Genomic DNA, 26,860 nt, shown 5'->3' with positions numbered 1-26,860 from the left:
GGGTGTCTGTCCCCCACTCAGCCTGGTGGGACCTCCTTGAAGGCAAGAGTGTCCTTTATCACTGTGTCCCTTCTGCCTCGCACATAGTAGGTACTCTGTAGGAGCTTGATGAATGAATGGACATCAGGCTCTGTGGTAGGCAGTAAAGAGATGGAAATTTCTACCCTTGAGGTCTGATTGTGGTAAAGTGTGACTGGCACCATAATAGAGCTTTCGGTGTGAACCTAGGTAGAAAATGAGTCACTTTATGGCCAAAGAGGGTGCGGGTTCATGTCGCATATGACCTTGAAAGGTTTCAGGGGTTGATAGGCCAGAGTAGCGGTGGGTGCAAAGGGCAGGGCCCTCTCTGGTGCTGGAGAGCACCAAACTGGTCAGTTTTGAGTGAAAATGTATGTGTGTGTGTGTGTCAGTGTGGCAGCAGAGGCCTTTTTGGTGGGAATTTGGAACAATGTTTGCAACTGAGTAAATTACTCTCCAGGGCAAACGATTTCTTTAAAGAAGACTTTAAAAGATCAGCTTGGTAAAGCTTTCTGGCTGTAGTCTCTCTCTTTCTCTCTCTTTCTCTCTCTCTCTCTCTCACACACACACACACACACACATCCTTCAGGGCAGAGGGCACCTGTGTGCTCTGGAGGGGCTCCAGGAAGGTGAAACAGAGCCCATTTCCCAGGAAGTAGGCCATCAGGTAGGCAGGAGGCGCCAAGGAGCCAAGTAAGTGATGAGTGACGCCCACGTCAAAGACAGAGAGTCTTAGAACGTCAGAGCTGGGAGGGATCTGAGAACTCTGAGGTCCACAGAAGAGGAAGGGACTTATCCAAGGTCACTCCAAGGTCACTTCCAGCGCTGGAATCTAGGCTTGACCTTGGGTCTCCTGGCTGTAGATCCTTGACCTGTACCTGCCCCGTACCTCCCCCACAACTGATTCCTTCCTTGCTGGGGAGACGGGCCATATAAAAGGTGCATGTTCAGGAACTACTGTGTCACCTGGATGGCCAAGCTCTCAAGGTCCACCTGATAGCCAGAAAACTTCCTCAAACCCCATCCCACATATTCCTGAGGATTTTCAGGGTCTTCCATTTTCCTGGCCACGTCTGGTTTCCAATTCTGCTCTCCTGACTTCTTGTATCACTTCTCACAGTGGCTGTCTTCACTCAGTCTTGACTGCTCCTTGTCCCCGTGTGGTCACTCCACGTGTCCATCAGGTGGAGCTAGATTCTGCTGCAGTTACAAACAGCCTCCAAATCTCAGTGGCTTAAAACAACAAAGATTGTTTTCTCTCACACTGTGTGTCCACTGTGTGTTCTGCTCCACAACATTCTCACTCAGAGACAGGGACCCAGTCTGATGGGACTCCACCATCAGGAAATTCACCAGTCCCATGGCAGGGGAAGGATCATGGCAAATAGTGCCTGACAGCTCTGCTCACGTTTCATTGGACAAAGTGAGTCACATGACCACACCCGGACTTCAGGGGCCTGGGCTGTACAGTCCTGCCTTGTCCCAGGAGGAGAACCAGAGTATCCAGGAAAGCTCTAATGACACCCAACTGGCTCCCACTTCAGTCCCCAAGCCCCTGACACCAGCCAAGTATGGACCAGACTTTCTGAATGGTTTAGATACAGTCGAGGGGTTTTCCAGTACTGAAACAGAAAACAGCTTAAATGTGAATAGAAGACATACTTGCCCTCCTGTCACTCAGCCTTTCCTGCTACAGGGATTTCTTGCTGACCTCCTCTCCTCACACTTGCCTCTCTCCACACACTCCCAACTGCCATTTTGTTGGTGGTGGGGGTGTTCATAATCCCTTTATCTGCCAAGACCCTCGTCCCTGTCCAGTGATGTGCTGGAGCTGGCTCATACCAACTTGCAAGTCAGCTGTGAAATTTTCAAGAATCTTGCAAGCTTGTTATTCACCCTTTGGTAGCTTAAAATGGGCCAATGTAGGAATGTTGACACCATGGAAATCGGCCGGTGCTACCAGTCAGAGTTTTTATTTGAGAGAGCTTGTGGTTAATCATTTAACAATATATGATTGTCTATACCTTTTTTCAGGACCAGCTAAATACTTTGCTGGGCCCAGTGCAAAATGAAAGTGCAAGGCTCTTAAGAATTTCAGGGCAGCAACAGCGAAGCTTTAAACCAGGCATTAGGCCCTTCTAAGCAGGCTGTTCACAGGTCACACTTTGAGGACATCGGCCGTGTCTCTACTCCCTCTATATTCTCCGGCCCTGGAGCCCCCACCCATAGCCATCTCTCCCTAGAGGTAATGGGAGATGACACCGAAACAAAAGTCTGCACAAAATTTATTAAGCAAAACTATCCAGCTCTGCTCAGTCTCTTCTCTCCCACCTAACAGGCCTCTTGGACCTCATCTTTTGTAACCAGAAAGCTCCAAGGACCATCTAAAACAAAGGGAGCATCCTCCTCTGAGAAGAATCCTCCCCTCCTCTAGAATCTTCAGTTTGGCACCATTTCATTGTTTTAATAGCTATTTTTCTCCCATTTATGATTGGAAGTAAGTTGGGATGGCTCAAGCAACCCTAGAGGGCAGGGTAGGAGTTTAGAGATGGTCATGGTGTTTTCCTGGCTTGGAAACACTCAGAATCCTGGAAGGCTGACTCTGCAAGAAACTGCAGAGATGTTTAGTTCAGGGTTTAAGGTAAAACTGTAGCCAAGGAATCAGGTTTGCAAACCAACTTTGTCATGGAGAGGGCCGCCTTGACCCCTCCCCAGTCAGCCCCTCTGTAGGGCCCACTCTGTGCCTTGAGTCTTGTTTCCCATGTTCCTCCTGCGATCCCCACCCCTGCTGCCCTGCACTCAACACCCTGTCGTACTCTGCATCTTTGTTCACATCATCCCCTCTGCTCCAATTCCTTCCATTCTATAACACACCTGCTGGGCTCCTTTTTGTGTGTGTGAGGAAGATCAGCCGTAAACAAATATCCACGCCAATCCTTCTCTTTCTGCTGAGGAAGACTGGCCCTGGGGTAACATCTGTGCCCATTTTCCTCCACTTTTATATGGGACGTCACCACAGCATAGCCTGACGAGCGGTGCATGGGTGCAGGCCCGGGATGCGAACCCCAGGCCGTCAGCAGCAGAGCGTGTGCACTTAACCGCTACACCACAGGGCCAGCCCAATTAGGCTCCTTTTTTGTCCTGCTAAACCTCTGGGTAGCGCTTGTGGATTCCATGGTGAGACCCTCCCACTGCAGCAGGTGTGCACCTCTGGTCTGGCCTCACCTTGTTGGAGTATAAGTTACCTCTGTGGGTATCTGACCCCCTTCTTAGGCTGGAAGCTCCTCCAGGGAAGGGATCTGACTTATCCACCTCTGGCTGTGTCTCACCCATGCCCAGCATGGTGCCCACCACAGAGACTCCATCAGGACATGCTGACAGGATTGGCACAAAGGGAGACAGAGATGGGCATCTCTTAGGCTTGGAACAGGTCAGAGGGAATCGAGAATGAAGGAGAGAGAACTGAGTTGTGTGGCAGCTGTTTGAAAAACAAGAAGTACAGAGATCTTTAGCAAAACCTTGACTGCTAACAAAAGAGAGAAAACCATGGACTAATTCCTCCATCAATGACTGCACTGACTAAATGAATTCTGGATTAAAGACACTGTCTCTAGAGAGGGGAGTGGGGTGGGGCAGGAGCCAACGAGCAGTGCCCCTAAGGGATGTGGCAAACGAGGGTTCGACTGTGATGGGCCAAGAAGGCCAGACTGTGGGGTGGCAAGTGGGCAGGGCTCAGCTGAGATGCCAGGCATTGGGCCAGGTTAGGCAGCCAGAGCTAGACTGTAGCCGGAGAGTTGGGGTGTAAGCCAAAGTCCCAACTCTCCATGGCCATCGTTGACAAAGGTCAACTGAGCAGGCTTGGATGTTAGCCAAGCCAACCCAGATCCAAAGCAAATGCATCCCCAGAAAAGACCTGCAGGATAAGGGAAAGGCAGCCTCTGCGAGGTCAGTGAGGCTGGGGCTCCTGCCGCCAACCTGACACTGGCTCGTAGCAGGGGTGGGCCGTCTCCCAAGGCTTCTGCAGGGTCCCCAGGCTCACAGCTTTCCAGAGCTTTGCCCACCCGGCCCGATCCTTAAATTAGGCTCCCAGACTGCCAGTGCTGCTTTTGCAGGGAGCAGAGAGCTTGACCTGACTGCATCTGGTTTTTGCTCTGGTCCCTGGGGAGTAGGTGTCCTGTACATGTCTCTGAGAAGAGCGCCATCAGTTTAACATACAGACTACATTTACACACACACACACACACACACACACACCCTGCCATCCTAAAGAGAAAAGAATACCGCGTGCAAATCCCAGAACTGGCCAAGAGAGCAGACTGGGATGGGGGTGCTGACCGGGCATCCACGAATCTCTGAGTTCTCCACAAGCCCGTGTGTGTGTGAGTCCCTTAGCTCTTTAGAGTTCAGATCCAAGAACAGCCATTATTTCATGTGCCAATGTTGTCAGAGAATTGAAAAAATAGAAAAGCCTGCATCAGCCCTGAATATTTCTCCATTAGATATTTTCAGCAGCTCTTCAAGCACAGGTCGGGATAGTTTTAGCAACCCAGAAGTGGAGAGCGGGTAACTGTCCCATTTTGCTCTCAAAGTGCTCCATTCGCTCAATTGTCAGAGCCCATTCATTCTGCGGTTCAGCAAGTGATCTTGAGGGAACAAAGCCACGTGCCCTGAAAAGGGAGGAGAGCTGGCTCTGTGGCATGTTTGTGATTTCCTGAGCTACTATCTTTGGACATCTGCCACACAGCTCAGGGATGTCTCTGCGCCCACTCAGCACCTTCCACCCCCTGCTATTATTGTACTGAGACCCCAGGGTGGGGGTTTGCCCTCAGGACACAAACTGCTGGGAGAGGACACAGCCCCCTGTGACAGCTCCCCAAGGAGGACAACACCAGGGGCCTCCAACAGCCAAAGTGCTGGGTCATCACACAGAGATGGAACAGAGAGCACACATGGAGAATGGGACCAGGGAGGGGCATCTGATGTGGCAGAGACAGACAGAGACCACTGCAGGGAGAGGGGGACAGGCTTCTAGGCTGGGGCTGCCCTGACTCCCAGGGGGGTTCAGTCTTTCTTTCTGAGCCTGTTTGCCTGTCCACAAATGGGGTGTACGACAGAGTCCCTTTTGCTTCCATTCTGTCGTTCAGCTCAAATCCCAGACACATTGGGGAGGTTCCCAGGTCTCCAGGGTGGTAGGAGCTGGGGGTGTTGAGCAGGGGCAGAGGAGGAACAGTTGGGAGGGGAGGGGGCTGCAGGAAGTAGCAAAAGTCTCTCTGGCATCCTTACAGCTCATCCTAGGAGAGGAGACTCGGGCTGTGTTCTGGAGCTGGCTGGCCGGGTAGCATGGGCAGGGAAGAGGGTGCTGGGAGGGGAGCCACGGCAAATGTGGCTGCCAGGATGCTCAGAGACCCATTACCCAGCCTGGTGCTAAGCTGCCAGTGAGGAGGCATGTTCCCCAGGACTCTTTCGGTGGTGACAGGGCAGGTGCTTGGGAGAATCTGGGTGTTTTTGTTTTTCTAAGTGTTCCCCCAGACAGGGGTGGTGGTGACCTAGCATTTACTAAGCACCTACTCTGCACCAAGCCCTCAAATTATCCCATTACATACAGGGGTGACCTCATTTCACCTTCATATTTTACGGGAAAGACCTGAGGTTCAGAGATATTAGGCAACTTGCTGGAGGTCACACAGCTGAGAAGCAGCATAAGGCGGATTTGAGCCTGCTCTGCGTGGGTCTCAAGCCCTAGCTCTTTTCACATCATCAGTGGCATTTCCTCTGAATTCTCCAGAGGCCTGAGTTCCTCTAAGATCCCTTAGGGTTACCCCAGCGGGTGTGCACTGAGAGTGCCAGGAGGGCTGGCAACAAGAGCAGCTGCCATCCTCTGCCAGCTTCTGGGGCGTGTGACCCATGTTTACAAAAGTCTGTGTTTGGTTTAGTGGTCTGCTGTCACCATCTTGAAATTTTGTCATTTTTTAAAGAAGGGGTCCTGCATATTTTCTCTGCACTGGGCCTCACAAGTTACATAATCCGTCCCGCTGATGGGGTTTTCACATAAGGTGTCACTTGAGAAAGGTGTTTGCTGTTAGAGTCTCACCGGTGGTGGCAGCCCCTGCCGTCTCCCTGGTCCCCTCAGCTCTGCTGAACTTGTGGGCTGGGGCCCATTGGAGGGGCAGGAACTCCGTGGCCGGAGCTTACCCTGTGGCTCCTCTGTCCGTGAGGCCATCGTGGGTTTGCACCAGATCTCTACCAAGGCCTGAAGGCCTGCATCTCCAGCTGGCCCACTGGAGCCTGGGTGAGCAGGCAGCCCTGGCAGAGGTCCCCAGTCCCACCTGCCCTTGCATCCACCTGAGAAGTCCCTCTCCAGGCCCCACTCCTCCAGGCTGGCGGCACTTCCATCCCCCCAGAGTGTAACAGTGGCCCCTTAAAAACCCGCAGAATCCCTCAGAGGGAGCAGAAGAGGAAAGACAAGTTGGCAAAAGCTGTTTTTCAAGGAGGAAGAGATATATTTTTAGTTTCTTATCTACTTTTCCCTTATAAAAATAATATATATGAACACATTTGAGAAAATTTGACAATATAGAGAAGCAGAAAATGTTAATAGCTGTATCAACCATAGTTCTGTTTCCCAAAGATAATCACTGTAAACACTTTTTTGTGTTTTCTTCAAATTTTTTTCTATGCACAGATCTTGGGTTTTTTCCCCCCGTTTTATTTACATGATGTCACACATATGAATATTGAATTTGAATCTTAATGTGTTTTTTTTTACTTAAGATTGTAGCACAATTGTTTTCTCATGCTGAAAGTATGCTTTTTGATGGCTGTATGATGCTCCAGTACCTGTGAGCATGCCATCATCCATGCAGTGATCTCCCATCCTTGGCTCTTAAAGTTGTTGCAACTTTTTGTTCCTAGAAACACTCATCTCTGCATCTGAAAAGTTCATATGAGAGAGCGTCTCCTTGGGACAGGTTTCCAAAAGTAGAATGACTGAAACAATGGGTAGAAGCACGGTCAAGGATCCCACTCCTTCCACTCTGCGTCACTGCTCTCCGAGCTGGCTGCACCATCCTGACGGCCCCGAGGGCTGCACAGCAGGACCCCGGCATCGCACCTCTCCCACACGGAGTGTGACATTTTGTTGTTCACTTCCCTAAGTCGGAGAGACCCGCTTTTCCCCAAGGTCACAATGGGAAGCAGCCCTAGAAAGACGAGGTCTCCACTTCCTGTAGTTGCGTGGTTGAAGGTGCCGTCCCTTGGGTAGTGGAATGCCCTGTGTAAGCTCCCACTTAGAGTTTATCGCAAAGGAGGCATCTGTTTCTTTTTCAATGGAGTTTATAAGCAGAGTTTTTAGTGGACCCATCCCTGCTAATCAAATACTGAAGGGCAGGTTTGGGGAGATTGGCTGGGCTTTCGGGTGTTGGAAGGCAGGGGACTGTGTTTCCAAGAGGTTGGGACAGAGCGGGCCAGCAGCAGACCCAAGTTGTTGAACCTGGGGAGGCATGGAAGGACAGAGACACATGGATAAAGGGACAGACAGCTGAGTGGACGAGACTCGGGAGGGCATGTCATGTGGGGGAAGCACTGGAATGGGGGACTCAGGAGACCTGATTCCAAGCCAGCTACTGACTCACCTTATGACCTCGGATGGGTCACTTCTGTCAGTGGCGGGGCACTCTGGGAGGGAGGCCTCGTGGGGGAGAAAGGGCCGAGGGGGATGTGGAGCTGCAATTCACTTACCACAGAGACCTCAGCCAACCCCCCCAAAGCTCCAGAGCTGGGTGGCCCTTCAGACCCTTCAGGCGGTGAGGCACACCACAGCACCCACAACAGCCCTCTCTGACCTTCCAATACACAGGACTCAGACTAGTCGGGGCCCCATCTCTATAAAAATCTGTGACTCTGATGTTGTCCTGATGCCTGGGGCCATCTATCTGGCCCTGGATAGGGCAGTGGTGCCAGAGTCATCCCCAAAGGCAAGGGTGTCTCTGGGTGGGAGCTGAGCCTGGCCCTGACCTCCGTGGGTGGGGCTGGGTGACGGAGGGCTCATGAGCATCTCCTGAGCAGACCTGTTGGCCACCCTGCTGCCCATGGTCAATTTCTATCAGGAGTTGGTCTCCAGTCACCAGTACAGCCTGCAGATCCTGGCGCACTGCAAGCAGAACAGTGACTTTCACAAGCTGCTGAAGCACTATGAGGCCAAACTGACTGCAAGGAGAGAGTTCTGGAGACTTTCCTCACTGACCCCATGTTCCATCTGGCACCTAGCCCTGTCCTTGAGGACGCATGCCTGGGGAGCCTGCTGGGGGGCCATGGCAGTGAGGGCCCCAGCTGGGAGGAAGCCACAGCTGGGGGCACCAGGGGGCCATGGCCGGGAGGGCCCAGGCCTTAACAGACCCCAGCTCTGGGCTGCCTGGAGAATGGGGTTAGAGCCAGCCCCTGACCCAGCGGACCACAGGCCTGTCCAGCTCCACAGAGCAGGCAGTGTGGGAAGGTGAGGGGGAGCTCCTGGTCCTGAGCCCACCTCCAGGCCCTTCTTCTTGTCAGCTTAGAGCCTCAAGCTCTGGGCTCTTGGCCCAGACAAGACCCTGGAAAAGCCTCCACGTTAGAGTCTGAGATCAGAAGTGCTGTGTGTGTCTGTCCTCAGCCCTGCTCATGGGAGTGCTGGGAGCTGCGAGTACCATTCTCTGTCCACTTGGTGTCTCTCTCTTCCTCTCTCCATTGTTGCTCTGTCTCTGACTTGCTTCATCACTGTCTCTCTCCTTGCCTTTGTCTCCCTGTCCCTCTGTCCTTCCCCATCCTTGCCTCTGTCCCATTCCCCCTGCCTCTCCCTGCTGCAGATTCCCAGGCACATTCTGACACTGCACGAGATCCTGGCCCACTTTTCACGAGCACATCGAGCCAACAGCTTGGAGAACGCCAGGGCTAAACTGAGGGGGCTGTCTGGGTGAACCCAGCTCCCAGGTGCCCCCCTCTAGTGGACAGGCCAGGGCTGAGGATGCTCCCCAGTGGGAGTTTGCTGAGTCCCAGATGGTAAAATGTCATGTTCAGGTTAGGATCCCAAGGGGTGGGTGTTGGGGGACCCCCAGCCTGTCCCACCTGGAAGCAGGGACATGGAGCAATCTGAGAAGTTCACAGCTCAAGCCCAGGGGGTACTTGGTGGGATGGTGTGGGTGGTGTGCTGTCCCTGGCACAGATGGGGTTCGAGCAAGGGCCCTGGGCACTCACGTGGGCCCACCTGCCTGGATGGGGATCCGCCAAGGGACTCACAGGCACTCTGCCAACTTCCTCTGTTCTCCGGTGTCAGTGTCTCACAACCTGTGGTATAGGAGCCCCAGAGGGGGGCCGGGGTGACAGGCCTTCAAGTGCCGAAGGCTGCAGTCAACAGCAGGCAGTGTCATGGGTGGACAAGCCCATGACTTGTCCAGTGTCAGAGGCCCCAGCCCTCTGGTCAAGGCTCCTCTGCTGCCCCTCTTTCAGTCCCCAAAGCCCAGGGGGAACCTTCCTCTGCCAGGGCAGAAGCAGAGGGATCAGGAAGGAGGCGCCTACAACAGCACAGGCAGCAGTTGACGGTGGCCTACACCAGGTGGTGGTATGGAGGTGAGCAGGAGGTTCAGATTCGGGGTGTGTTTTGAAGATGGAACCAACAGGATTTTCTGATGCATTAGATGTGGGGAGAGAGAAGATGGGAGTCAAGAGTGATTCGAGAGTTTTTGGTTGAGCAAGCAGAAGGTTGGAGTTGCTGCTAACCAAGATGGAGAAAGGTGCAGGAGGGGCAGATGTGGAGGGGAAGTCTTTCTTGCTTCATTGGAGCTTTACTGGGGGCATGTTGAACTTCAGATGGACAACAGTGGTGGAGAGGACAAGAAGGAAGGAGGGCATTTGGGTCTGGAGTGTAAGGGAGTGAGCCATTCAGGAGCCATCAGGTCGGAGATGGTATTTAAAGTCATAAGACTGGTGAGATCACCAGGGGAGTGAGTTTAGGCAGGAACGAGGTGCGTACCAAGAGCTGAGCCCTGGGGTCTGCACCTTATGGAGGCCAAGAGATGATGAGCAGCCTCATATGCAGTGATGGGCTGCCAGAAGCTGCAAGGGAGTGTGGTTCTGCAGCATGTGGGGTCCTGTCCCCAGCCCTGCCAACCACTTGGTGCCCTAAATGTCTTCTCGTGTCCAGCAAAAGGCAGCCAGTAGGGCCACGTCTCCCAGCTGGGCAGTGGGAGGACCAGGCTGGACTAGGGCAGGGCACAGGCCCAGGAGTGGAGGTTCATTCAGGGAGCAGATGTAATCTGAGCATGATTGCAGACTAACAGAAACCATTGTGGGGTGGGGACCCCAGTCCTCTCGTGCCCCAACGAGCCAAATCCTGCACACTTCCCCAAGGAGAAGACTTGGGGCTCCAGCGAGTCTCCTCATCCCTGTGAGATGCCTTGTACCAGTGCGGGCAGTAGAGAGGAAGGCACATGGGTGCCAAGGCATTTATCCTAAGATCCTGATCCCCTTTCCCAAAGCCTACTCATCCTTTGTTCCACCTGATCACCTGCATCTGGCCTGAACACAACCCTAATGGCACAGAAGTGAATTTTCCTATCGCCCTGACAGCAGCCCTTTCATGCTCCTCTCTCCCCTTGGAGGACTGAGGAAAGCTCCCAGCCTGGCAGGAAGCCATCAGATAACAAACCCTCCCTGGCTGTGCTCAGAAACACTCCTCCCCTGGGGCTGGCTCTCTCCTGCCTCTGGCCTTTGTCCCGCTGTTTCTCCTGAACCTCATCTCTTGGGCTCAATGTAACCCAGGTCATCACTTCCAGTTCTCCCGGGAGCCTGTGGCCCTGGGAACTCCTCCCCAGCTGCGTGGACGGCGTGGCTCTCAGCACAAACCCCAGCCGGGGCTGGCAGGAGTCCTGAGCAGCTGCAGCTGGCACTTGTCTAACAGTGAAACTAGTGTTGCTACTCTGGGATCGACCCCTTGTTTGTAGCAAATACAGCCCTCCTCAGCAAAATACCCACCCTCGTCAAAAGAAATGGTTCTGCTTACCTTTGCTAACTTCCAAAAATGAATCCTTATCCAGGGAACTAGCATATCCTTGAAAGGTGCCTTCCTGTGCCCCATCCCTTCCAGAAGAGGGCTAGGGCCTGGGCTGCTGAGAAGAGCATTGCTGGGAGAGACAGACTGAGGTTTGTAAGCAAGAGACCCCATCTCCATGCCCCAGTCTGATAACCAGAAAACAACGGATAATAATAGTTTTATAATAACACCTTTGCAACCAGTGATACTAGCAACAGTGATCACAGCTCTTTACTCAAGCGCCTGCCGTGTGCTGAGCCTGAGGTCAGCACGTGAAATGCGTTCTCTTCCATCCTCACTCCAACCTTCTACAGGTGAGTAAACTGAGGGTCTGAGGGGCCCAGTAATTTGCTCATCACGCTGAGTTCATTAATTAGAGATCCAGCTCGACCAGTGTCATCTCTCATTGCTGGGAGGGTTAAAATGGACAGTGTCTACTAGAGAACTTCGTAAGCCATGTATATTAACCAGGCCTCTTGGTGATCTGGTCGTGGTTGTAGAATTTGAGGCATCAGCAGACAAATAAGAGGTTTTGTGCTTTTCTTGGAGTAGGTGGGGTACTTTCTCCAGACGCTCCCCACCACATAATTACTAACCTCTTAAGACTCCTGAAAACCCACCAAGGCTCTTAGCAAAGTTGGAAACTCACAGGCTTCTTTTCCCACCACTGCTATTTTATTTTATTTTTTTTTTGGTAAGGAAGATCAGCCCTGAGCTAACATCCATGCTAATCCTCCTCTTTTTTTTTTTCTTTTGCTGAAGAAGACCAGCTCTGAGCTATCATCTATTGCCAATCCTCCTCCTCTTCTTCCCCAAAGCCCCAGTAGATAGTTGTATGTCATAGTTGTACCTCCTTCTAGTTGCTGTATGTGGGATGCGTCCTCAGCATGGCTGGAGAAGCAGTGCGTTGGTGAGCACCGGGGATCCGAACCCAGGCCACCGGTAGCGGAGCTTGCACTCTTAACCGCTAAGCGACGGGGCCGGCCCCACCACCAATGCTATTTTTAAAAAACAGTTAAATGGCGCCACCTCCTGGAGGAGGGGTGTTGTGGCAGTCAGAACAGGACAAATAAGAGAGTTGTCCTTCTTTCTAGATTAAGGGGCAAGGTGTGTCTTGCTCCCCCCAAGACGTGCTGGAGCCTACTGGAGTCAGTCTTTCCGTGAGCCAGCTGGATTGTCAGGTGCTCCAAAACAAAGTCATTCCAGGGCCCGAACATTAAGGAAGCAACTGTATAAAGTGCATTGGGGGAGGGGTGGAGACATTAAGTGCAAAGGCCCTGAGGCAGGATGGGTGGGTGGAGTTCTATGGATGGAGATAAACCCAGTAGTGGTGTGGGGGTCAGAGTAATGAAGAAAGATTGTTTCCTGTACTCCTGTCCTCCCAGTTTTGCCATCTCTGTTCCACGTGGCTCAGACTTTTAAATCAGACCTGCTTTCTATTAATCGCCATTTACATTTCCAACACCTGCCTCCTTGGGTTATCAAAATGATGATGTGAGATCATGCCCCTAGAGTGCCCAGCAGAGCGGGCATTCAATAGGCATGCTCTCTCCCCCTTTGTGAACACAGGCTCCACCTGAGAATCCTAGGCTTTCTTCCTAGGTCTGGCCAGAGGCCTGGCATTACCTTCTCGCTGAGAGGTGGGGGCAGCCTGTCTCTGACATTTTCTGTCTCCACAGGATAATGCACAATGAAGTAAATGAAACAGAGAGCATCCAGGAAAACATAGCCATGGGAGGCATGATTGTCGAAGGCTGTGAGACCCTCCTGGACACCAGCCAGACTTTTGTGAGATGGGGCATAGCACCCTGCCTCCTCCCACCCTCATGGTAGGCCCCAGCAGTGGTGGCACTTGGGGACACCACAAGTTGGTTTGGCTACCATGTGCCAAAATCTGCCAGCATGATTGCGGAGTATTCCAGGGCTGCTGGAGGAATGTGACAGCTGTATGTAGATGTCGGTATCTGCACACATGGATGCAGATATTACTGGTGTTCACAGTTCCCGACTCTCCAGATGTACACATGATTCTTCCCAGATGCCCTTGATCTGTCTGTGGATGTCATAGTAAACACTGACACGTCCTTTTGGGGAGAGAGGAGTGGAGGATGGGGACAGATACTGATTGGCCCCGTGAATCACAAGCATGTTCAGCATCCGAGGGGAAGTCGTGTGGGTCAGTCCCTCTGTCCCTTGTTCATCATCCTTGGCCCCTTGTGGGAGGCTGTGATTACAGTGGTTCTCGGGGGTAGGAGGTTGCCTTCACTCTCAGCCTCCACTCACCTTGGGAGCGGTGTTTGAGAGGCACAGCCCTGTGAGGGGGCAGCTAGAGGCTGTGACTGAGGGGACTGACTTCCAACTCAGAGACGTTAGTGCCACAAGGAGTTTCAGGGTCACCTCTTCAGATTCCACTTGCTGTGGGACCCTCAGCTTCTGCTTGCATGCCCCTGAGGTGACCTCCACCTCAGATGGGCCTCCTGAGTTCCTTCTATCCAGCTCTGGGACTCTCTGAGCAGATGGAAAGCTCGCCAACACGTCCTGCGGCCTGTGCAGCTGCCTTTGGCCCCTGCTGCCCTTAGCAAGGGTATCGTTGACTTGGAGTTTTGTCCCAATCCCCTGTGTGTGGCCCCCTGTGCCATTTCCCTAGGCCCACCCTGTGATCTGCTGAGCCCAGAGCCAGCCTCCCTGTGTCCTGGCTCTCCCTGAGCTGCATTGAGCCCAAGCTGGAAGAGGCCCAAGGAATAACCTTTCTTGGGGTGGGCAATGTCACCACAGTCCAGGAATCTGCTCCATTACCCTGAGCATAAGCATTTCCTCCCCTCCTGAGGGGCTGGGCTGGACATGAAGTCCAGACAAGGGGGCACAGCAAGGTGTCAGGCAGTGATGGACGTGGGCAGGAGGCAGAGTGGTGGCCTAGAGCAGGTCTGGGGAGATAGAGCATCAGGGAAGGCTTCCCAAGGAGGCATCACTGGAGTCGAGTCTTGAAGGGTAAGTAGGAGCTCACAGGGTGGATGGGGTGAAGGAAGGGCCTTCCAGGCCAAGGAGCAGCACTCAGGAGCCACAGGTAACTTGCCCTGGAACTAGAGTGGGAGCAGAGAGAGGAGGCGATGGTAAGGAAGGAGAAGTGATCCCAGTGGTATAGCCGCCATTAATGGCTCATTTGTTGAATGATTCAAGTCCTACGTGATAGGAGTTCAGACAAGACTAATCCAGTCTGTTTCTATCTGTTCTGTATTTCTCCCAGTACGAACAGTAAGTACAGGAAACTACATATATAAATAATATATGTATATTTTTTGAATAATGCAAATCACTATATTGAATAATATATTGAATTAAATAATATAAATATATATTTAATGAATATATAATGAATATGTATAAGTATGTTTATATATATTTGAATTAAATAATATAAATATATATAGGATTTAAAGGAATATTCAGACATAATAACAGTAATTTACAGAATTGATAAAAGACTTCTACTCTAGATTCAGGAAGCTGAATACATCTGAAGCACAACTAAAAAAAAAAAATCTGGACCCAGATCCATCCAGGGAAACCAAAGAACACTAAATACAAAAGAAGATATTCAAAGCCCCACAGAGGAACAGAACACTTACAGAGACTTACATTTAGACCTATGATACATTTCTTAACAATGGAAGGCAAAAGAGAGTTGGAATAAATCTTCCAGGTACAGAGAGAAAAGAACTTTCAGTGTATATCCAATCAAACCATACCTCAAGAACTAGGGTGACTTAAAGATATTTTTATGCAAACATTTACTAAGAGTATTACCACCAACAAATGCTCATTAAGGAACATCTAACGAATATACTTTAAGGGGGCCAGCCACCTGGTGTAGTGGTTTAAGTTCAGCACGCTCCGCTTCCAAGGCCTGGTTTCGTGGGTTTGGATCCCAAGAGTGGATCTACAACACTCATCAGCCATGCCATGGTGGTGATCCACATACAAAATAGAGGAAGATTGGCACAGATGTTAGCCCAGGGCTAATCTTCCTCAAGGAAAAAACTTAAAAAGTGAAAAAGAATATACTTTAAGAAGAAAGAAACTGATAGAAGAAGAACTGCTAAGAGGTAAAAATGGATCATGAGGATAAAAAAGGGTAAACATTTGAATAAATCATTGAAAGCATGACTTTACCAAACAATAATAATATTGACAATGTATAACTGATGCAGTTAAAAACTAATGACAAGGGAACATCTGTTTTAGAGGAGACTAGGACAGGAAAGCACTCTTGCTGCAAAACTGGACACAGGCAGATAAATTATAAATATATTTTTAGAGCATCAGAGAGCTTCAGAATCAACCAACTGAAATTCCAGAAAGAAGAAAAAGTCTTTTATGTGAGCAAGGATTTTTATCTTTCTTTCCCCTGGAGGCATTTTCTGATTCTGGGTGCTTGCCGAGGATTTGGCTTGCTCAGTCAGAGCCTCGGCTAGGGAAAAGAGAAACTAGCCAAACTTGTAGTGATTCTGCAGGACTGGTGTGGCAGAGGAAACCTGAGGGCTTGCAAACACACAACTGCTCTTTCTTACAGCACCTGTGCTAAGTTTTGGTTCCGCACAGGAGTCTGGGGAACTAGGCCAAAAGCTTCCACAAAACAAAGTGAAACCTCCAGAAGTGGTGGAAGTGGCCTAAGTCAATCATACTGCTAGTCTGACCTTCAAGGAATGTGCCATATTGTGAAGCGATGTAAGGTAGGAGGCTGCAGAGCTGCGCTGAGATATCTGAAGGGTGTAGCTGAATTTTCTGTGGGCTCCCAAACCTGAAGAGACAGAGATCTACCAGACTTAGAACCAGACCCCTGTGCGGGGGAGGGGAGCACAGCAAACAGGAACAGGGGGAAAGCGGAAGGGCTGGGTTTACTAAAAGTGAGACCCAGCCCCAACTCTGATCAACGTCTGATTGGACTCAGGTGCTCCAAGCTCACTCTGTTTCTCAAAGAAGGAAAATAAGGTCACGTGGAGCCTCTCGAGTTACGTTACACAGACGTTACAAAGACACTGGTGAGAGGATGGAGAAGGCAAGCCACAGACTGGGAGAAGACTTTTGCAAATCACATATCTGACAGGGCTATAAAGAACTCTCAAAACTCGGCAATAAGAAAATCCAAGTTTAAAATGGGCACAGATTTGGAGACTTCACCAAAGAAGATACACAGATGGCAAATAAGCACATGAAAAGATGCTCAACGTCGTTAATCGTGAGAAAAATGCACATAAAAACCACATTGACATACCGCTACGTAGCTATTGGAATGACTAGAATTAAAGAGGATGACCATAAGAAGTGTTAATGAGGATGGAAAGTAACTGGAACACTCCTACATTGCTGGTGGGAACACAGAGTGGTTGGAAAACAGCCCATTATTTATTTATTTATTTTTTTGTGAGGAAGATCAACCCTGAGCTAACATCCATGCCAATCCTCCTACTTTTTTTCCCCCAAAGCCCCAGTAGATAGTTGTATGTCATAGTTGCACATCTTTATAGTTGCTGTATGTGGGACGCGGCCTCAGCATGGCCAGAGAAGCGGTGCATCGGTGCACGCCTGGGATCCGAACCCGGCTCGCCAGTAGCAGAGTGGACGCACTTAACCACTAAGCCACGGGGCCGGCCCCTGGACAACAGTTTTAAAGTGGAGTTTGTTATGCTGCTGTAACAAACTAGCACAAATTTCATGGCTTAAAACTACTCAGAAGGTGTTTTTTGTTGATGTCTGTGTGTGTTTAGAGAATTCAAGTCACTGTGGGCTCTGAGTGGTCTGTATGTGTGTGTGAGTTTGTGTGTATGTTCTGAGTATCAGTGTGCATTATCAGGTGTAGTTTACAGTCTGAATGCTGATGGTCATTTGCAAATAGTGTGTGTGTGGGTGTGGGTGTGTTGTCAGCATTTCCATATGTTCAGATGATGTCTGTCATTGTGGGAATGTGTGGAATAAGTATGTTGTTACAGACTAGCATGGGCACCAACACTGTTTGCCTGTTACTAGTTCAACACTCAACACCCCTGAAGAAACATTGAGTCCAGACATTCACAGGCCCCATCAGGCCCACAGAGATCCTACTCAGCTGTTTTCTTCCCATCACAGAAATATGAACAGGTAGCCAAGGACCACTTGATATATGAAGAATTCCTCTAGCATGAAAAATGGAGCAAGAAACACATATACTGAAGTGAGGGACTAAAGGAGCAGCAAGGAAATCCAGAGATCATAGTGAAACTTCAATTGCATATCTAGTAACATCTTCAAAACAATTAGACATGGGCCGGTCCCATGGCCTAGTGATTAAGTTAAGAGAACTCCACTTCAGCAGCCCAGGTTCAGTTCCTGGGCGTGGACCTACACCACTCATCAGTGGCCAGGCTGTAGTGGCAACTCACATACAAAATAGAGGAAGACTGGCACAGATGTTAGCTCAGGGTGAATCCTCAGCAAAGAAAAAAAAAAGACAAAACATCCATTAAGTGTATATATATATGTATTGATGTTACCACACAGTATTGGGGTTCTCTTTCCCAATGCACATTAAAAAAGCCAATTATTCTGGCATCAGCTTTTGGGAAAAGAATTGTATCTCTATTTTGTGAGATTGATCTGCAAGGAGACAGGGCGCATGTGTCTGTCTCAGATCTGTCTCCCAGATCCAGGGCTTGGGGCACAATTTATGGGATGAAGGACAGAGTGGTCTGACATGTGGAGGTAGATGATTGGAAGTAAGGAGAAGTGAAGTAATTGATGATCTGCACAAGCAAAGTCAAGCTTTGTGGCTCTTCATCGGATGTGTGTTCAGAAATTGGCAGTGTTATGATTATCTGAGGATGGAGCTTTTAGCTCCTTGATGTAAAAAATGTCATTTATTGAGCATTTGCACAGGCCTAGTTGATGGGTTGGTGGCCTGAACTGGACTAGGGTGTCTCAGTTCCTGAAAGAAAACTCTTAACTCAGTTCCTGAAAGAAAACTCTTAACTACTCTGTTGATAAGAAGGAGTCAGTTGAACTGGTCCTGGAGGGCCCATGGTTATGTTGGTATATGCATATATATGTATATGCATGAGATTGTCTGTATGTGTGTTAAACATAGAGTATACACAAAGCCAGGCTCTAGTTAAAGTAGTCAGGACAGATTTTAATCAGTAATATACCACTGCAATAGGGAAGAGGGAACAGGATGAACTGAACTCAATTTGATTTGTACAGAAGTGACTGGGCATTTGAAAGGGAGAATGAGGGAGCAGGCAGAGGGGTGAGCAGGGGCTCAGTCGAGTCAGGGAGGGAAAAGTTACAGTGTTGGTCAGTGCAGTGAGATCTGGCCAGTTGTCTGGCCAGTGTCTGCTGGTTGGAAATGATCAAAGTTTCACTTCTCTCCTCTCACAGAGTCTGGGAGACAGACATCCTGTCCTCATCTCAAGGAATGGCTCTCAGGACCTTGAGAAATGCACTCCTGGGTTATTGGAGACACATATAGAACTGAAAAGGACAGAGGAAATATTCACAGTTGTAAGCACTTTTGGGTAAATGCTCAAAGAAAAGGATGTCAGGGGCCAATGATCGAGTGTTGGCCAGAACATACAGTCAATTCTTTTGGCTGCCTTGAGCTTTCTCAGGCAAGCACTAAATTAAGGGGGCAGGGGTCATCCTAAGGATGTGGATTTGAGCTGTTAGAAACTACGTCAGCGTTTAAGTCTTATAATGTGTGTGGGGAGGTGAAATGATTTGTGCTGAGAGGCCATAGTTATAATTGGCCAAGATTGAGGCCTAGTCAAGAAGAGGGCTCAATGGAGCCTGGCTTGAGTTTGGTCAAGTACAGGATCATATATAGAAATAAGATATGTACATTTTTTGAATAATATAAATCATTATATTGAACAATACAATATATTGAATTAAATATATATTTAATGAATATATATTGAATGTGTATAAATAATATAAGTATGTGTATATATATTTGAATTAAATCATATAAATATATAGAAGAAAGTGACATCAGCATCATGGCAGAGTGAGCTTCCCCTATTGAACTCTCCTCCTCTAAGACACAAGAAAAAGGACATTCATATTCCAACAGAAGCTATTCACAAATAATATAAATATATATATGATTTAAAGGAATATTCAGACATAATAACAGAAGACTCCAGAGCCAGCCCCATGGCTTAGCGGTCAGGTGCACGCGCTCTGCTGCTGATGGGCCAGGTTTGGATCCTGGGCACGCACCAATGCACCCCTTCTCTGGCCATGCTGAGGCAGCGTCCCACATACAGCAACTAGAAAGATGTGCAACTATGACAGACAACTATCTACTGGGGCTTTGGGGGAAAAAAAAAGGAGGAGGATTGGCAATAGATGTTAGCTCAGAGCTGGTCTTCCTCAGCAAAAAGAGGAAGATTAGCATGGATGTTAGCTCAGGACTGATCTTCCTCACACACACACACAAAAAAATTTCCAGAATTGATAAAACTCTTCTAGATTCAGGCAGCTGAACACATCTCAAGCACAATTAAAACAAAAAAATCTAGAGTCAGATCCATCCAGGGAAACCAAAGAACACCAAATACAAAAGAAGATATTCAAAGCCCCACAGAGGGACAGAACACTTACAGAGACTTACATTTAGACCTATGATACATGTCTTAACAATGGAAGGCAAGAGAGACTTGGATTAAATCTTCAAGGTACAGAGAGAAAATAACTTTCAGTGTATACCCAATCAAACCATATCTCAAGAACTGGGGTGAATTAAAGATATGTTTATGCAAACATTTACTAAGAGCATTACCACCAACAAATGCTCATTAAGGAACTTTTAATGAATGTACTTTAAGGGGGCCAGCCACCGGGTGTAGAGGTTTAAGTTCAGCACGCTCTGCTTCCAAGGCCTGGGTTCATGGGTTCAGATCCTAGGCGTGGACCTACACCACACATCAGCCATGCCACGGTGGTGACCCACATCAAAATAGAGGAAGATTGGCACAGATGTTAGCACAGAGCTAATATTACTCAAGGAAAAAAAATAAAAAGTAAAATGAATGTACTTTAACAAAAAATTGATAGAAGAAATGCTAAGATGCAAAAATGGATCATGAGGATAAAAAAGGGTAAACATTTGAATAAATCATTGAAAGCATGACTTTACCAAACAATAATAATATTGACAATGTATAACTGATGCAGTTAAAAACTAATGACAAGGGAACTTCTGTTTTAGAATAGACTAGGACAGGAAAGCACACTTGCTGCAAAACTGGACAAAGCCAGATAAATTATAGATATATTTTTAGAGCATCAGAGAGCTTCAGAACCAACCAACTAAAATTCCAGAAAGAAGAAAAACACTTTTATGTGAGCAAGGATTTTTATCTTTCTTTCTCCTGCAGGCGTTTTCTGATTCTGGGTGCTTGCCGAGGGTCTGGCTTGCTCAGTCCGAGTCTCGGCTAGAGAAAAGAGAAACTAGCCAAACTTGTAGTGATTCTGCAGGACTGGTGTGGCAGAGGAAACCTGAGGGCTTTCACACACACAACTGCTCTTCCTTGCAGCACCTGTTCTAAGTTTTGGTGCCACACAGGAATCTGGGGAACTAGGCCAAAAGGTTCCACAAAGCAAAGTGAAACCTCCAGCAGTGGTGGAAGTGGCCGAAGTCAAACATACTGCTAGTCTGACCTTCAGGGAATTTGCCATATTGTGAAGTGATGTAAGGTAGGAGGTTGGAGAGCTGCGCTGAGATATCTGAAGGGCATAGCTGAATTTTTTGTGGGCTCCCGAACCAGAGGAGACAGAGATCTACCAGACTTAGAACCAGACCCCTGTGCGGGGGAGGGGAGCACAGCAAACAGGAACAGGGGAAAGCGGAAGGGCTGGGTTTACTAAAAGTGAGACCCGGCCCCAACTCTGATCAACGTCTGATTGGACTCAGGTGCTCCAACCTCACTCTGTTTCCCAAGGAAGGAAGACAAGGTCACGTGGAGCCTCTCGAGTTACGTTACACAGACCTTCCAAAGACACTGGTGAGAGGATGGAGAAGGCAAGCCACAGACTGGAAGAAGACTTTTGCAAATCACATGTCTGACAGGACTATAAAGAACTCTCAAAACTCGGCAATAAGAAAATCCAAGTTTAAAATGGGCACAGGTTTGGACACTTCACTAAAGATGATACACAGATGACAAATAAGCACGTGAAAGATGCTCAACGTCATTAATCATGAGAAAAATGCACATGAAAACCACATTGACATACTGCTACGTACCTATTAGAATGACTAGAATTAAAGAGGTTGACCATACCAAGTGTTAGTGAGGATGGAAAGTAACTGGAACACTCCTACATTGCTGGTGGGAACACAAAGTGGTTCAGCCTCTTTGGAAAACAGTTTTAAAGTGGAGTTTGTTATGCTGCTGTAACAAATTACCACAAATTTCATGGCTTAAAAACAACTCAGATTTATTGTTTTACAGTTCTGTAGGTTAGCAGTCTGACACGGGTCTCCTTGGGCTAAAATCAAAGTGTTGGCAGAGCTAGGTTCTTTTTGGGGGACTCTAAAGGTTAATCCATTTCCTAGCCTTTTCAAGCTTCTAGAGACAACCACATTCCTTAGGCTGTGGCCCCCCTCCTCCACCCTCAAAACCAGAAACTCTGCATCTCTCTGACCCTGCTTCCCTTGTTGCATCTTTTTCTACTCTGCTGCTTCTCTTTCCCTTTTAGGGGCCTTTGTGATGCACTGGGCCCACCTGGACAATCCAGGATAATCTCCCTATTTTAAAGGCAGTTGATCAGCAACCTTAATTTCATCTGCAAATTTAATTCACCTTTGCCAAGTAAACTAATGTATTCCCAGGTTCCAGGGATTAGGACACATTTGTGGGCCATGACTTTGCTACACAAACAGTTTTTAAAATAAAGTTAAACATATACATACCATGTGACCCAGCAATTCCACTTTTAGGTGTTTACCCAAGAAAAGAAGACATGTTCACACAAAAACTTGTTTGCAAAGATTTATAGCAGCTTTATTCATAGTCAAAAAAGACAAAACTGAAAATAACTCAAATGTCCTTCAGCTGCTGGATGGATCAACTGTGGTACATTCATACAATGGATACTACATTCAGCAATAAAACAGAAAGAAGTGCTGATACAGGCAACAACATGGATGAAAACTCAAATAAATGTATTGTGCTACAGGAAAGAAACCACACTCAAAAGGCCAAATGCTGTAGAATTCCATTTATATGATATTCTAGAAAGGACAAACCATAGGGAAAGACAGCAGATCGTTAGTCTCCAGGGGTTAAGGGTGGGGGAAGAGTTGACTACAAAAGAGCAGCTGAAGGGAGTTCTGGGTGCTGGAACTGTTCTGTATATTGAATGTGGTAGTTGCACAGCTCTGTGCATTTGTCAAAACAGTTGTAACAAGAGGAAAACAAATACATCATTGCTCACCCATCAGATTGGCAAACCTTTAAAAATCTGACAATGCCAATCTGACAATTCCCAGGGCAAGGATGACTCATACACTGTTGGGGGAATGGAAATTGTTAAAACTTCAGAGGATGATTTGGCTGCAGCTCGTCAAGTTGCAGATGCACATCAGCCTTTGGCCCAGCAATCCACTCATAGGCAGCTGTCCATTCTAGGGAGTCTACATGTGTGCTCGAGGAGACACACATAAGGATAGTCATTAGACATGGTAGGAGAATGAATTAATTGTAGTTAGTAGTTACTCTAAAAAGAAAGGAGAAAATGCATATGGGAAAGAATCAACCCTGCTGGCTACATATATGATCTGAGAAGGCAACTCATTAGTTTGTCTCCTTAATAGTATGTACACAGCACAGAGAGCACTGTACTAGGAATCTGGAGACAAGCATCCGAGCATTTAGTTCCAACTCTGCCACTAAGTAGCAGTCAGACTATGGATGACTTAACTCAAGAAACCTCACTTTCCATTTCCTGGAAAATGAAGAGTTTAGGCTCTACAACCACTAAAATTATTTCCATCTCCACAATTCTATGATTCAATAAGCCAACTATCAAAAATTATATTCCAAAGTACCTATGTTGAGAAACTGTTCTTCCCAGACACCCTGAAATGAGAAACTATCAGAGAAATAGGACTTCTTAATATGTTGATACATAAAATGGTCCAAATTTCTTGGTATGTCTATGACCAGCTTTTTAATCAAGATCGTAACTCAGAAAGAGCATATAAGCAGCTAAACCCACCATATTGACTCGGGTCACCCTCAGGTAAAACTAATATATCTTCTCCCATTTTAACATTCCAAAACAAGTTCCCCATACTAATGAGTCCATCTTGTCAAGTTCAGGTCTGTCTAGCCAAAAGTCATTCATGTATATGATAAGATTTACTTGATTTTTTAACAAAGATAAAATGATGAATGGCTTTTTGTATTTTGCCTGTTTCATCTATAAAGATCTTACATTATAATTTAATAGCTTCAGCCTGCTACAATAATTTATAGAGCCTTTTGAAACTTGTAATATGCCACGTCCAACATGATCTAGTAAAAAAATCAGTAGTTCAGAATCCAAAAATCTTAGTTAAAAATTTCAGTACCACCAATACTTACACTTCAAAGATACCAATAGCCAACAAGTCATTTGTTCCTACTGCAGAATTTAATAGGTTATTAACTTCTGTAATCATCCAAAAGCATAATTAAGATGCTATCATTAAAATGTATTTTTTAATCAGAAATATTAAAACTAATGATTAAACTATTAAACTAAATGATTAACTAAATATGAAAACTAATGGCAACTAACGATCTGTTGTCTTTCTTTATGGTTTATCCTTTCTAGAATATCATATAAATGAAATCCTACCGTATTTGACCTTTGACCTTTCACCTTGTCAGTCAAATCAAAATTTCAAAATTCTTGTTCTATGGGCTTTCCTAATCTAAATTCTTACGATTCTAAATGAGTACGGAGACAAAACACACACTACATACTACCTGTAAAAACCTCCTCCTTCTCCGATTTTAATTTTAGCACCAACTGCCAAGAAAAACCTTTCCACTGAAACCTAAATTCCATACACATTATGTCAATCATCAATTGATCAGTCATCAATCTATCTTAACCAAAGGTGAGTTATTATTAGGAAGTTACATAATTTTCACCAAAGATTGTTTAAAGCTCCTTTCATTAAATGCAGTTTACAACAATTCACAGGCTTCAAAGTTCGCCTTGCAAATATAGAGTCAATTATCAGAAACCATTAATGGGATTAGGCTTTTCTATAAAGGTGGTCCCAAGGAAGCAGGAACGCTTATTTGTTTAAAGAACGCAGTGAGGAGCCCAATAGCCTGCGCGGAGTCAGGCAGAGGAGCGCTGACTGCAGGCCATCTTCTGAAGGAAAGTGTTCACTGGGGGATGTCGGGACCTGGCCTAGACGGGGTCCCGGGTGGCGCGAACTCAAGGGCGCGCACAGAGGGCAGGCGACTCCCTGCCGCCCGCTGCACCTCCGCTGGGTGGGCAGGAGGCCCTGCCGAGGTGGGGCCCCACCAAGGCAGAGGGACCCGCCGGCCAGGCGGCGCTCCTCTGCTCCTCCAAGGGACAGAGGTTTGGCTTCCCCGCCTGAGGCAGCCCGCCAGCAGCCCTGACCCCATCCGCCGCCGCCAACACCGCGCTCCCGCCATCAGCGGCGGAGATCTCCACGCGGAGCCCGCCGCCCACCGCCTACCTCAGTGCCGCCTCCTGCCCAGCGCTCCTCCACACTGCAGAAAGGAGAGCTCCCCAGCGCTGAAAATCCTGGAGGAAGGATCCAGAAACCGACAATCCACCCACACAAACCAGCGCAGCCGCCACCTCTGCACCAGGGACCCTGCCTCCGGTGCACGCGTCACGCAGCTCTCCAGCTCGCCGGCCCCTCTGCCGCTCTGAAGGCTGGTCCTGCGCATGCGCGGGCCTCCGAGGCTACAATGGGAACCGCCGGGGGTGCACCGGCTGGGCATGGGGTGGGTGGTGACCGAGGTATCCATGAGACAAGAGCAGGAGCTGGCTGGAGCTCTACAGCCCTTAACTCTGCTCTCCCTGGATGACCATCAGCTCCTGGAGAAGATCTGCCTTCCCTTGAGGCGCCTTCTCCTGTCCTGAGAAGTGCGTCACAGGATCTAACATTTGTTTAAAAAAGAATGATGACATCCTTAACACCCGAAGTGTATCGTGTCCCCAGAAGAATTCTCTGCTTCCCCAGAAGACTAGACAGCGAGCAGCTGGGACCAAGTTCTGACCCAGGAAGGCAAGACGCTGAGTGCGAAGCCATCTCCCCTCTGCCAACTCCTCACCCTGATCTGTGGCCTTGATGGGGTGACAGCGCTGGGGACTTGTGCAAGTGACAGTGCTCAAGTGTTTGCCCACGGTATTACATTTCTTACGGTTTAGTGGTTAAAAGAGGAGGCGAGCTGTCAGTTTTTTAGACAATTTCACTTGCAGAAATGTCTTTGGACAAAGAAGTTTTTCTTCTGATTTTTATAATCAATAACAATAATTAAAATACTTATTTTCTTAATCTCATTGGCATGCTAAAACAAACAAGTCACTTGGTTTTCACCAAATTGGCCACATTTTCATTAAAACTTTGGAAGTATTGCTGTTTGAGGTAAAGAAAGCATCTGGGAAGAACAATTACCCTTGGTTGATATCTTCCCAGATAAATGTACAAACACAGAGCTATGAGCCGTTTCGACGGGCCTGGCAAGTCCAGTTTGAGTTCTAGAATGGATCATCCAAAGTAAGGTTAAATTAGTAATTTTCTGAGGAGTTTGCAAGTAAATGTTCATGTTGCCTTCATCAAATAGGTCTGGTGATTTAAATGAAGTTTGAGTTTAATGATAAAAGTTTTCAAGAGACTGAGAAATATTAAGTACATGTACTTAAAAACGTGTAAATTAAAGTACAGCCTGCCATTATCCTCTTTAAAACAAAGTCACAGTAACACTATTGTCAAGGTATGACAAGGAATGGAAATGTTTTATAGAGTCAATTCTTCACTTCTAAAGGACCTAATGTGACATTCTAGAAATCTCCATAGTCTTTCAGTCATCTACATTTAATTGCTCAATTTATATTTTAAAGACTAATGAATCTGAGGGCAAAATATTCAAGGTCATTGTTTAATTGTTTTTCATTGTTGCAAAGTACAAGGGTATAAAGTGTGGCTGAAATCCGTGGTCTTGGAGAAGAAAAATTTACAGAACTTATTTATCACTCTCACAGTGTGTCCTGACTTAATCCTACAAATGTCCTAAGAATAAAGCCTCAGTGAATTCCATTCTGTTCTTAGATATGACAGCTTTCATTCATAATGAATATTCTCAAATTAGGCTCCAGCTAGTAATTATGTTCCTGATGCAAATAGGCAATAAAAAAGAATCCATGTTTGATTAAATTGGGCTCAAGAGGACTACTTAGAACCAAAATTTGTTTTTTGCTTTGTTTTTCTTTATCGATTTCTTTCTTTCTCCTCAGTGGATTTGGCAGATAAATGACACAGAAAGCTGAGAGACTGGAGGGCAGGGTCTTGAAGAATATGGGGTTTCCTCATCTTCAAGATCTTTTTATCTTTCAAATTCTATGATTTTTTGCTATTTATATAGGGATTCATTTTTTTTTCATTATTTCTAATAGTGATCATAATAGTGAGAGTAACAAAACTTAGCACCTGTGGAACATTTTTCATCGTAAAAATTTATGTTATTCTGACAACTGTTAATATTTTAA

The 26,860-nt window shown here is 47.4% G+C and overlaps 1 protein-coding gene and 1 long non-coding RNA gene across 3 annotated transcripts in view; both read right to left on the bottom strand.

Moving 5' to 3' along the window:
* Window positions 1-26,860, bottom strand: part of LOC131420831 (ral guanine nucleotide dissociation stimulator-like) — a 159,617-nt gene that overhangs the window by 49,896 nt on the left and 82,861 nt on the right. The window lies entirely within an intron of this gene.
* Window positions 14,082-25,054, bottom strand: LOC131420867 (uncharacterized). The gene is made up of 2 exons (XR_009223702.1): window positions 24,822-25,054; window positions 14,082-14,157 (listed from the first exon to the last, which is right to left on the bottom strand). It is a non-coding gene; the product is annotated as an uncharacterized LOC131420867 (long non-coding RNA).

Source organism: Diceros bicornis, chromosome 2 (genome assembly GCF_020826845.1).
Source record: "Diceros bicornis minor isolate mBicDic1 chromosome 2, mDicBic1.mat.cur, whole genome shotgun sequence".
Taxonomy (NCBI): Eukaryota; Metazoa; Chordata; class Mammalia; order Perissodactyla; family Rhinocerotidae; genus Diceros; species Diceros bicornis.
The sequence above is the reverse complement of the archived record's forward strand: the minus strand, read 5'-3'. Positions and strand labels throughout refer to the sequence as shown.